This window comes from Mustela erminea, chromosome 8, assembly GCF_009829155.1.
Source record: "Mustela erminea isolate mMusErm1 chromosome 8, mMusErm1.Pri, whole genome shotgun sequence".
NCBI classification, from domain to species: Eukaryota; Metazoa; Chordata; class Mammalia; order Carnivora; family Mustelidae; genus Mustela; species Mustela erminea.
This window is the reverse complement of record NC_045621.1, coordinates 11,892,234-11,903,563: the sequence shown is the minus strand read 5'-3', so window position 1 is coordinate 11,903,563 and position 11,330 is coordinate 11,892,234. Positions and strand designations below refer to the sequence as shown.

The following is an 11,330-nucleotide window of genomic DNA, read 5'->3' as shown; positions in this document are numbered from 1 at the left end:
AATACTGCTCACCAGGAATTTGTAGACAAGAAGTCCAAGCCCGGTGTCCACAGCCTGGAAAACCAAATAGGACTGATCAAGTAATTTAAACAATTATATATACAGCAATAGAAACTCTAGAAACAGACAAAATTTGGAGACCCAGGTGGGTAATCAGCAGGCAGTCAGATTTTTGGAAGCCCATCAGCAAATATTAGGATCATGGAGATAGGATAGTTCCCTGGACCAGGGAAAGATAGGGATAAAATGAATGGCAAAGTTTCCTAAACTGAGCAATTATGTCAGACACTTTGGATTATATGTACAAAATCCATTCGTTCCCTCTTACTTAGAATCTTTGTTTATTTGGCTTGCATAGAAAGGTTTAGCCATGTAACTAATTTCTAGCCAATGAAATATAAGCTATTGCTAGATAGAACTTCCTGGAAAATTCTGTAAAAAGAGGACAAAGAGCTACCATGTGCCTCCTACCTCCTTCCCCTTTACCTCTTTCTTCTGCTATTTCCTTGAAAGACAACAATGATGGTTGGTGCTTCAATAGACAATTTGGCCCCGAGGAAACCTTGCAAATAGAAACAGTGCTAAGGATGTTGTTCTAGAAAGAAAAACAAAATCTTGGTCTCTGACCACTGAAAAGTGTCAGAGCATTCCTGGGCTGTCTACCTCTGGATGTTTTTTACAGGAGAGAAAAATAAACTTTTGCCTTGTTTAAGCCACTGTTATTCACTGCTTTTGTACCAACAGAAATTCTTGATACAGCCAGCCAACAAGCCAAGTGTTAAGGAATAGGAAGGAAGCAGAGATGGGATTTTGTTTTAAGAATTCCAGTACAAGGTGAAGAAGAAGGAAGAAGCATAGTTACTAGGACCAGGACATAAGGTAAGAGCCAAAGTAGTAGGTGATGGACATTGAGGAGGGTAAGTGTTGGTGGTGAGGGCTGTGAATTGTGTGAGACTGATGAATCACAGACCGGTACCCCTGAAACAAATAACATATTATATGTTAATAATAATAATAAAAGAGCCAAAGGAACAACACTACTCAAAGCCTACTTCTCTGAAAAAGCTACTTCAATCCAAATTTAAAGTCTCCCACTCAACATTGCCTTTTGTCAATAAGCCAAGAACAGGATGGCAGATGGTCTAGAGAGAGCAGTCAAGAGCTTGGTGGCTGGGAATCGAGAAGGGCCATCTTGGGGCAGGGGACCAGGAAGGTCAATTGCATTGGTAGTGAAGGTTTCAGAGACATATAGAAGACTTCAAGACCTATGAAGATTTCATGAGACTGTAATTCTCATCTGGATGATCAGCCCACATTTGGCCTCCCATGGTCTGGTGATGAAACTCTCCAGGCTACAATCTGACATCACAGTCCTCACCCACAGTCAGCTCAGAACCAGATTTCAAGAAGCCTGAGGATGGTGAGGAGGGAAGCGAGTGGAGATGCAGCTTGAAGGACAGAGATGGAGCTAGAAAGAAAGAAGCCATTTGAATGAAGGGCTTGAGTGAAGGAGAAAAAGAATAATGAATGGTACCTGCCATGAATTCTGATCAAAATTAGGAGAGTATGATTGTGTTTATCTGGGGCCATGAAAGAGCAGAGCAGTAAAAACTAGACTCAGACAGGGCACCTGGGTGGCTCAGTTGGTTAAGCAACTGCCTTCGGTTCAGGTCATGATCCTGGTAGTCCCGGGATCGAGTCCCACATCGGGCCCTCTGCTCATCGGGGAGCCGGCTTCTCCCTCTGCCCCTTACCCCTTTCATGCTCACGCTCTCTCTCTCTCAAATAAATAAAATCTTTAAAAAAAAAAAAACTAGACTCAGACATCATCTTTTCAGTGCTCTAGAGTACGGTAGTGTCTTATCTGAGAAGGGATGGCCCAAAAGTCCAAAAACTGCTTCTTTTCTGCCCCCTTTACAATAACCAAAGCACAGTGCAAGAATATTAGCGCACTGGTGTCTAGTTTCCTATGATAGCACCTGCAATGCTGTCACCAAGAGACCTCCTATTTGCCAAGTTCAGTGGACACTGTTCATTTCTTATCCATGGCCTCTTTGAGTCCTCAGACACCGCCTCCTCTGTGCGAACACTCTGAGTTCTCATCCCAGCTCCATCACCCCCTTCCCATCTCACACTAGCACATCTCATGGTTAGTGTCCCTAGTGTTCTGTCCTCAGTCTTTATACTCCTCCATTTATAATCTATTTCTAGACTCTTCTCCCATGTAAGGTATTTCATTTGTTCTGTGTATCCCAGCTCCAGTATCTATGCCTTCAGCTCATACCTTGCCCTTGGCTCTAGACTTCTAGATCCTAAATCTATACCATATGCCCCACCACCAGCTCCAACCCCATGAGTTCAAAATGAGAATTTGCCAATGGCTTTGAAAGCCTTTGGAGTATGGGAGGATGTCTCCTACCTCTTACAGCTTCAGTGCATGGAAGCATTCAGCAAGTATTGTCAAATGACAACATGGCTGGATATTTTCAACAAACACATTTAAATGTCACTTATGTACATATTTATTAATATGGAATGCTTCATGAATTTGTGTGTCATCACTGTACAGGGGCCACGCTGGTCTTCTCCGTATCATTCCAATTTTAGTGTATTTGCTAAATATTGATTTATTTAGCATTTTACTGAAATATCATTGACATATAAAGAATTAAACACATATGAATTGTACAATTTGATGTTTTGACATATGTCCACCTATTGAATGTTCACTACAATCAAGACAGGGAACATAGTCATATTGCCAAAAGTTCCCTCTTGTGCCCCTTTGTGATTCATCCCTCCTGTCCTCCCCATCCTCCAGTCCCCCACTGCCAATCAATGACCAATCTAATTTCTATCACTGTAGCTTCGTTCCTATTTTCTATAATTTTATATAAAAGAACTCATATATTATGTACTCTCTTTTGGGGCCTGGCTTCTTTTTTAATTACCCTTATTTCTTTATTTATCAATAGTCCTTCATTTTATTGCTAAATAGTATTTTTTTTCTTTTTTTTTGTTGTGTTATGTTAGTCACCATAAAATACATGATTAGTTTTTGATGTAGTTTTCCAAGATTCATTGTTTAAGTCTAATACCCACTGCTCCATGCAATACGTGCCCTCCTTAATACCCATCACTAGGCTCACCCATCCCCCCACACCCCTCCTTTCTAAAACCCTCAGTTTGTTTCTCAGTCCACAGTCTCTCATGGTTCATTTCTCCCTCTGACTCCCCCCCCTTCACTTTTCCTTCCTTCTCCTAATGTCCTCCATGTTATTCCTTATGTTCCACAAGTAATAAAACCATATGATAATTGACTTTCTTTGTTTGACTTACTTTACTCAGCATAGTCTCCCAGTCCCATCCATTTTGATGCAAAAGTTGGGTCTTCATCGTTTCTGATGGCTGAGTAATATTCCATTGTATATATGGACCACATCTTCTTTATCCATTCGTCTGTTGAAAGGCATCTTGGCTCTTTCCACATTTTAGCTATTATGGACATTGCTGTTATGAACACATGGCCCTTCTTTTCACTGCATCTGTATCTTTGGGGTAAATACCCAGTAGTGCAATTTCCAGGTCATAGGGTAGCTCCATTTTTAATTTTTTAAGGAATCTCCACATTGTTTTCCAAAGTGGCTGCACCAACTTGCATTTCCACCAACAGTGTAAGAGGGTTGCTGGATAGTATTTTATTGTATTGGTATACCACAGTTTGTCTATTCATTCACCCATTAATGGACCTTTGTGTTGTTTCCAGTTTTCAGTGATTACAAATAAAACTGCTATGAACATTTGTGGAAAAGTCTTTGTGTGGACATATGCTTTCTTTTCTCTTGAATAAATAAGAACAGAATGACTAGATTATATGGTAGGTATATATTTAACTTTAAAAGAAACTGCCAAATGTTTCCCCAAGTTTTGTATCATTTTACAATTCCACCATGGTCTCTTCTAATTCTTTCACATCCTCAACAACACTTGGTGTGGTTAATAGTTTTAGTTTTAGCCATACTAACAGATGCTAAGTGGTGTCTTACTGTGGTTTTAATTTGCATTTTCTTATTGACCAACACTGTTGAGCATCTTTTCATGTGCTTACCTACCATTCCTATATCTTCTTTGGTGAAGTATCTCTTTATTTTCTCTGCCCATTTTTAAAATGTGTTATTTTGAGAGTTATTTGTACAGTTGTCTCTTCAGCAACATGGGGGCTAGGGGCAATGACTCCCCCACATAGTAAAAAATCCACTTGTAACTTTGGACTCTCCCAAAACTTAACCAATAGCCTGCTATTGACTGGAAGCCTTACTGATAACATAAACAGTTGATTTGATACATATTTTGTGTAAGTACTATATACTGAATTTTTACATTAACATAAGCTAGAGAAAAGAAAATGTTACTAAGAAAATCCTGAGGAAAGGAAAATACATTTCAGTACTATACTGTATTTATATTAAAAAATCCAGGTCTAAAGTAGACCAGATCAGTTCAACTCATGTTGTCCAAAGATAAGTTGTATATTCTGAATGCAAGTTATTTACCAGATATATATGATTTGCAAATATCTTTTCCCAGTCTGTGACTTGTCTGCTCTACACTTTTAACTGTCTTTTGAAGAGCAGAAATTTTTAATTTTGGTGAAGTTCAATGTATTCTTTTATGAATTGTACTTTTATACCATATCCAAAAAATCTTTGCCTAACCAAAGTTTACAAATATTTTCTCCCATGTTTTCTTTTTTTTTTTTTTTTTTTTAACATTTTCTTTTTTATTTGAGAGAGAGAGAGAGCACAAGTGGGGATGGGGGAGGGCATAAGGAGAAGCAGACTCCCTGTTGAGTGGGGAGCTGGATGGATGGGAGATTGATCCCAGGACCCCAAGATCATGACCTGAGCTGAAGGAAGATGCTTAACAGACTGAGCCACCCAGGTGCCCCTCTCCCATGTTTTCTTCTAGAAATTTTTTAATTTTAGATTTTACATTTAAGTCTATGATCCATTTTGAGTTAATTTTCATATATGGTGGAAGGTATGGGTTGAAGTTCATTGTTTTGCAAAAAATAATTTATTGAAACATATATAAATTTAAACAAATTATAAGAGAGTTTTTTCTTGTGAATCAGTGGAAGCTTTTAATTTAAAAGTCTGTAATCAGGGATACTATGCCAACAGCCTAAGCCAACTGCTTGTCTAATTTTTGAAAACATACTCTTTATTTATTCTCTTTTCAAGGTGTTCTATTAACTTTTTTATTTGTATAGTAAAGGAATAAATCAACATTGTTTGTATCCCATGTTCCACTGGCTTATCAGTTTGTTACGTTTGAGCTCTATAAGCTTGTTTTTTTCTAGATAGCTCTTGGGCCTTTCAGGAGAGGAATAATTCCTCAGGAGAGGAATAATGAGAAAGAAGGTAGGTATGTAATAGAGATGAATATATCTAATTGGTACCTCATTAAAGTGCTCAAAACTCTTAGATGCTGTATTAGGGAAACTCCAGGGTTATTGCATGAAGCATCTTTTTTTTTTTTTTTTTTTTTTTTTCAAGAGAGAGAGGAGGGAGGAACAGAAGCATAGGGAAAGAGAGAAAATCAAGCAGACTTCCCACTGAGCACAGAGCCTGGCATGGGTCTCAATTTCATGACCCTCAGCTCATGATCTGAGTTGAAATCAAGAGTCAGATTCTTAACCAACTAAACCACCCTGGAGCCCCATGAAGCATCTTTTCTGGGTGGATTTTGACCCATGCAAGAACGAAATGCCTTTAATAATATGTGTGCATCTGTGTATTTTAGTAGGAGGCATGAAGGAGATGGTTGATTGGAGATTTTATTTCAATTTAGTAGAGAGAGAAACCCTGAGATAAACCCATCTTCCCCCTTTGGAGTGGCCTACCAGAACTTAGTAAAATTGGTCTGAAATATTGGATTGGTCTCTGGAGCCCTAAAGCCAAATGCCAGGACCCCATAAAACAGTGGAAGAGGTACATCTTTGGGTAGCCATTTAGGCTAGGTAGTGGATGTATGTGGTCATATATGTTGCTTCCAAGCATCCATTCTTCACTATCCCATTCTTCATAACCCCATATCTTTGGGAAGTCAGATGGTTTTCTAAAAGCTGAACCTACCTCTAACTTCGGGTGTATGACATTGATATATTAGCTCTAATAATGCCGCCAGCTCTTGAGATCGGTTCATGGATGCGAATGTGACATGAGTTGATTCAGTAAGAGTGAATCTCAAGACTTGTACAGAAATTATCTGAAGTTTCTTTTCTACTCCTCCAAGCACTCAATAATAAAATAGTAAGGGTTGAAATTGCTGCCACCATAAAAAGACAGGTTCTGTCTGAAACACTATAGATGGCAGAAGGAATAGACAATGAAAAAAGTCCTTGGCGATATAATTGAATGGTTAGATGAAACTTCACTTGACTTCTTCAAGGCTGCTCAATTGTGTGAGGCAGTAAGTTTCCTTTTTCTTTCACATCTGTCACCTAACTTAAGGAAGGATACATTTGGGTATATTAAGTTTGCAAGAAACTGAGATCTGTTAGGGTTTCTTCAGGTTTCTTGGGATATAGCACAAAACCTTAGCAGCCTCTTGAAAAGTTGAAACTTGGTTCAAGAAACAGGTGAGATTTAGCAAATCTGATTTTTAAAATCTCCTTAGAAATTAGACTCTAACCCTATTCTAGAGCTCTAATATAATGCTGATTTAGCTGTTTTCTGCTCCAAATACTAGCAGTTACCTGATTCTTCTGCTTTATCTCACATTCAAATTTTGATTCAGTCAGTCAGTTGTAATTTCAAAATCTCTGTCCAACATCACTGGCAAATATACAGGTATCTGGCTGGTCTACTCTACCCTGGCAGACAAGATGGAAGGTTAAAAAGCGTGGTGATGAAAGGTAAGGAAGTCTTCCATAGTAGGCTGTTAGGAAAGTTACGCTGAGCTTTCTCAGAAAGGAGTCTGTCAGGCATCATGAATGTGCTGTCCAAGACTGTGCTATCTGGGATCCCTAAACTTATGATGGGGAGTGTGAGAGCTGAAGGAACTGGGAAGCCGAGAGTTGGCCAGAGATCTGACCATGTGTCTATGGGGACGTCTGGAATGGTCCTGTTGGCAAGTCCTGTGTAATCATACAATAAAAATGTTCAAATGTGATTTTGACAAAACTCATATGGGAATATAAATGCCAAGGTGATGGGGTTCGGTCTCCTATCGTGTCTCCTGACTATGTCAATCAGCTTCCCTGCCCTTGGCTTCTGGTTGGGTTTGGTCAAGAGGGAGTCCTAGTGAAAGATGAGAGAGATAGAGGAGAGTAATGTTAGGCTCTTTATTCCCCTGGGTGTTATCCTGTGGAATTGCCCCAAGTTGGCTGTGTTCCTCCACTAAAGATCACTGATCTGCATTCTGGAGATCACAGCTCCTCTAAAGGTGACTTTTTGTACATGATTCTATCCTTCTGGTTTCTGGTAACCTCTGCCTGCCCTCTGCTGTGACCAGCTCTGGTCTGGCCCTATCTCTTTTAGTGTCCCTATACTCTGATCACATCTTTATAAAGAGTACCCTTATAAATAAATCTCAGTTTTCCCCTTGTTTGTGGCTTATCTATTCTTTGTCCTTAACAGTGACTTTTGGGATGCCTGGGCTCAGTCAGTTAAGCATCTGCCTTCAGTTCAGGTCATGATCCCAGCATACTGAGATGGAGTCCTGCATTGCGTTCCTTGCTCAGTGGAAGTCTGCTTCTCCCTCTCCTTCTGCCCCTCCCACTGCTTGTGCTCTCTCTCTCTTGTCTGACAAATAAATAAAATCTTAAGGGAAAAAAAAAAAGACCAGTGACTTTTGATGAGCAGAAATTTTTGTTTTTGGTGAAGTCTAGTTTATCATTTTTCCACGTCAGTTGATTGTTTTTGTATCCTGCCTAAAAAAAAAAATGTTGTTTTTCCCCAAGTCATGAAACTATCTGCCTAGATTCTCTTCTAAAACCACTGTAATTTTTATTTTGATCATAGGTTTGGCTGAACCATGGCAAATTCATAGTCATGCACAGTGTGAGCTTGGGTTCAATTTTTTCCATATGGATAATCCAGTTATTCCAATGCCATTTGTTGAAAGACTCCTATCACCACTGAATTGTTTTCATTGATGTGGTTGGAATTATATCTGTCATTTTGTTATTCATTTTCTGTTTGTTCTCTGTTTACCCTTTTATGCCTTCTTCTGGACCAACTGAATATATTTTAGAATTTCATTTTTACCTATCTATTAGCTGTTTAACTACGCCTCTTTCCATTATAGGTTTCAACTAGTTGCTCTAGGAATTACAATATCTATCCTTAATTTTTTAAGATAGTCTTAGAATTATTCTTTACCATTTTATGTAAATGCACAAACCTTGCAACCATAGTGGTTGCATTTACCTCTTTTTTCCTTTATGCTATGGTTGCCATATTTACTGCAACTCTGTATATTATAAATCCCACAAGACTTTTATAATTTTTCCTCCAAACTGTATGCATTCTTAAAGGTTAAATAAAAAGATGTCTGTAATTATCCAGCTCTTTACCATTTCTGGTGTTCTTTATTCCTTCCTGAAGATCCACATTTCCATCCAGCATCACTTCCTCCAACCTGAAGAATATTCTTTGTAATTCTTGGAGTACAGCACTTCAAGTGGTGATGAATCCCCTTAGTTCTTTTTCCTTAAATCTGAAAATGTTTCTATTTCATCTTCATTCTTGAAGGATATTTTCATGCATGTAATTTTTTTTTTTTCTTTCAGCACCTTAGATATGCCATTCCATTGTATTCTGGCCTTCATTGTTTCAGATATGAAGTTAACAATGACCCAGAGGAAATGTATTTTTCTCAGGCTTCTTTCAAAACTTTATTTTTTGTTTTTTAGCAGTTTGATTATTGTGTGCTAGACAAGGGTTTTTTTACATTTATCCTGCTTGGGTTTTGCTGAGCTTCATCAATCTGTGAATTTGTGACTTTTACCAAGTTTGGAAAAAAAATTTTTTTTGGAAGATTTTTATTTGTTTGAGAAAGAGAAAGCATGAGAAGAGGGAAGGGTGGAAGGAAAGGGAGAAACAGACTCCCACTGAGCAAGGAGCCTGATGTGGGGCTTGATCCCAGGATGTTGGGATCATGACCTGAGCTGAAGGCAGATGCTTTAACTGACTGAGCCAGCCAGGCACCCCCAAATTTGGAAAAATTTTGACCATGATTTCTTTAAATATTTTTTTCTGCTTCATTCTCTCTTTATTATTCTCCTGGGACTTTAATTATAATTTTGTTAGATGTTTTGATATGTATTGATATTGTCTTTCAGGTCTCTGAGTTTCTGTTCTTTAATTTTCCTTTCCTTTTTCTTTCTAGAAAATTTCTTTTCTACCTCACTCTTTCTTTTCCTCCCTCTTCCTTTCTATTTTATTTTATTTAATTAATTTATTTATTTATTTTTGAGAGAGAGTGAGCCCAAGCGGGGGCAGAGGGAAAGAATCTCAAGCATGGCCTGACCCAGGGCTTGACCCCATGACCCACAAGATCATGACCCGAGCCAAAACCAAGAGTTGGACACTCACCTGTTGGAGCCATCCAGGTGCCCCCTATTTTTCAGAGTAATTCTATTGATCTGTCTTCCAGTTCATTGACTCTTTCCTCTGTTATCTCTATTCTGCTCCATCCAGCAAATGCTTTTTTTCAAGTATTCTACCTTTCAGTTTTAGAATTCCCATTTGGCTTTTTTATAATTTCTATTTTTCTGCTAAGGTTTTCTATCTTGCATCCATTTTTAGCATATTTTCTTCTACCTCATGGACCATTGTTTAATATCTGCTTTAATATTCTTGCCTCCTAATTTTAATATCTCATTAATTTTGGGTTGGATCTACATTGACTGTTGTCTCTCTTGAGTCTGGGTCACAATTTCCTTGTTTTATTTGGGTATTTTGGGCTGTATCCCAGACTGTGTGGTTATTATTATGTAGAGACTGGATTGTATTAAATTCCTCTGGAGAGTGTTGACTTTTCTGTTTCATCTAATTTCAGTTTGGTTTATCAGGCAATTGACTATCAGTTTGGACTAAACTTCAAACACTGTTTCTCAGGTGGGAGTTCAAATCTCAGTTCAGTCCTTTTATCATTACCCAGACTTGAGGGGTCCAACAGAGATTTGTACAGAGCTATTGGAGCTCCATCTATCCAAATACTTTGTGGAATAATTCTCTCAGCTCCTTGCAGCTGTACCTCACACTATGTCTTCTGGTTCTTCAAGGCAGAATAACTGGTTTCCTTTCAGAGTTCGAGATGCTCTGCATGATGCCAACTACAGCTTAGCTCTGACCTAAAAGCCACAGAAAAGGGAAATTCACCTTACTTCCCCCACTCCTTTCCAAAATCTGCCTTTTTGTTTTCACTCTCTAAGACTTCAGATTATTTTGTTATTATATTTTTCCTGGAGTCTGTAGTTATCATCTAATAGGAGTATATTCAGCTATTTCTAGAAGCTGAACCACTTAATTCTATGAATGTTTAGAGTGAATTCTCTCACAGGACTGGCAGTTTCTGGATTCATGCTACAATAACTAGGTCACCATGAAATTCACCTCCTTAATAATGCTTTGCATACTCTATCTTGATCTTCTCCGTTGTTTTCTTTCAAAAGCCATTTAAGTTTTCTGAAACGTTGAATGAAAACATTTCATTCTCCAAGAAGTACTTCCCAGTTCATGTTTCTATGGACATCCTGCTTATGGCTTTAAGAGAATGCTACTCAGTACTTTTTGCATCTGAATTCCCTCTCAAGGGACACCATTCCACTTTGCTCCCTGAAATCTTGAGTCTTTCTCTTTTCCATTTCTTTTGAGCCCACTCACTTTTTGAGGGCTAGCAATGACTAAAACACCACCTTGTTTTATCCTCCCATATATATAAGCAGTTAGATTCGGGTACATCTTCCTTTCTATACTGTATAGGTTAAGTCTGTGTAGATGTCTTTCCTTCATATCTGTCTGGCCTGATTACTAAGATCACATTTCTTCCAAGAAAATTTTTCTCTTCTTCTAACTTAGTCAACCAATATTTTTTTTAAATTATTCTTCTCCCCTGCTGCTCCTATTCTGTAAGTAACTCAAAAACATACTTTACTATTATTTTTCATTTTCACAAAAGAAATACATGTGCATTTATCAAATAATCAAATAACGTTACAAAGTTTTAACAAACCCCAGCTGTTCTTCGCCTACCTGTTTCCCCAGGTCTATCCCAGATCCCCTTCCCCCCAAGGGCAATTACTTTCAGCTGTTTTCCCT

At 38.3% G+C, this 11,330-nt stretch overlaps 1 non-coding gene across 1 annotated transcript; it reads right to left on the bottom strand.

Annotated features, from left to right (window-relative positions):
- Nucleotides 1-2,524: 2,524 nt before the first annotated feature.
- LOC116597983 lies at nt 2,525-2,636 on the bottom strand. The gene has a single exon (XR_004288896.1). It is a non-coding gene; the product is annotated as a U6 spliceosomal RNA (small nuclear RNA).
- Nucleotides 2,637-11,330: the final 8,694 nt, after the last annotated feature.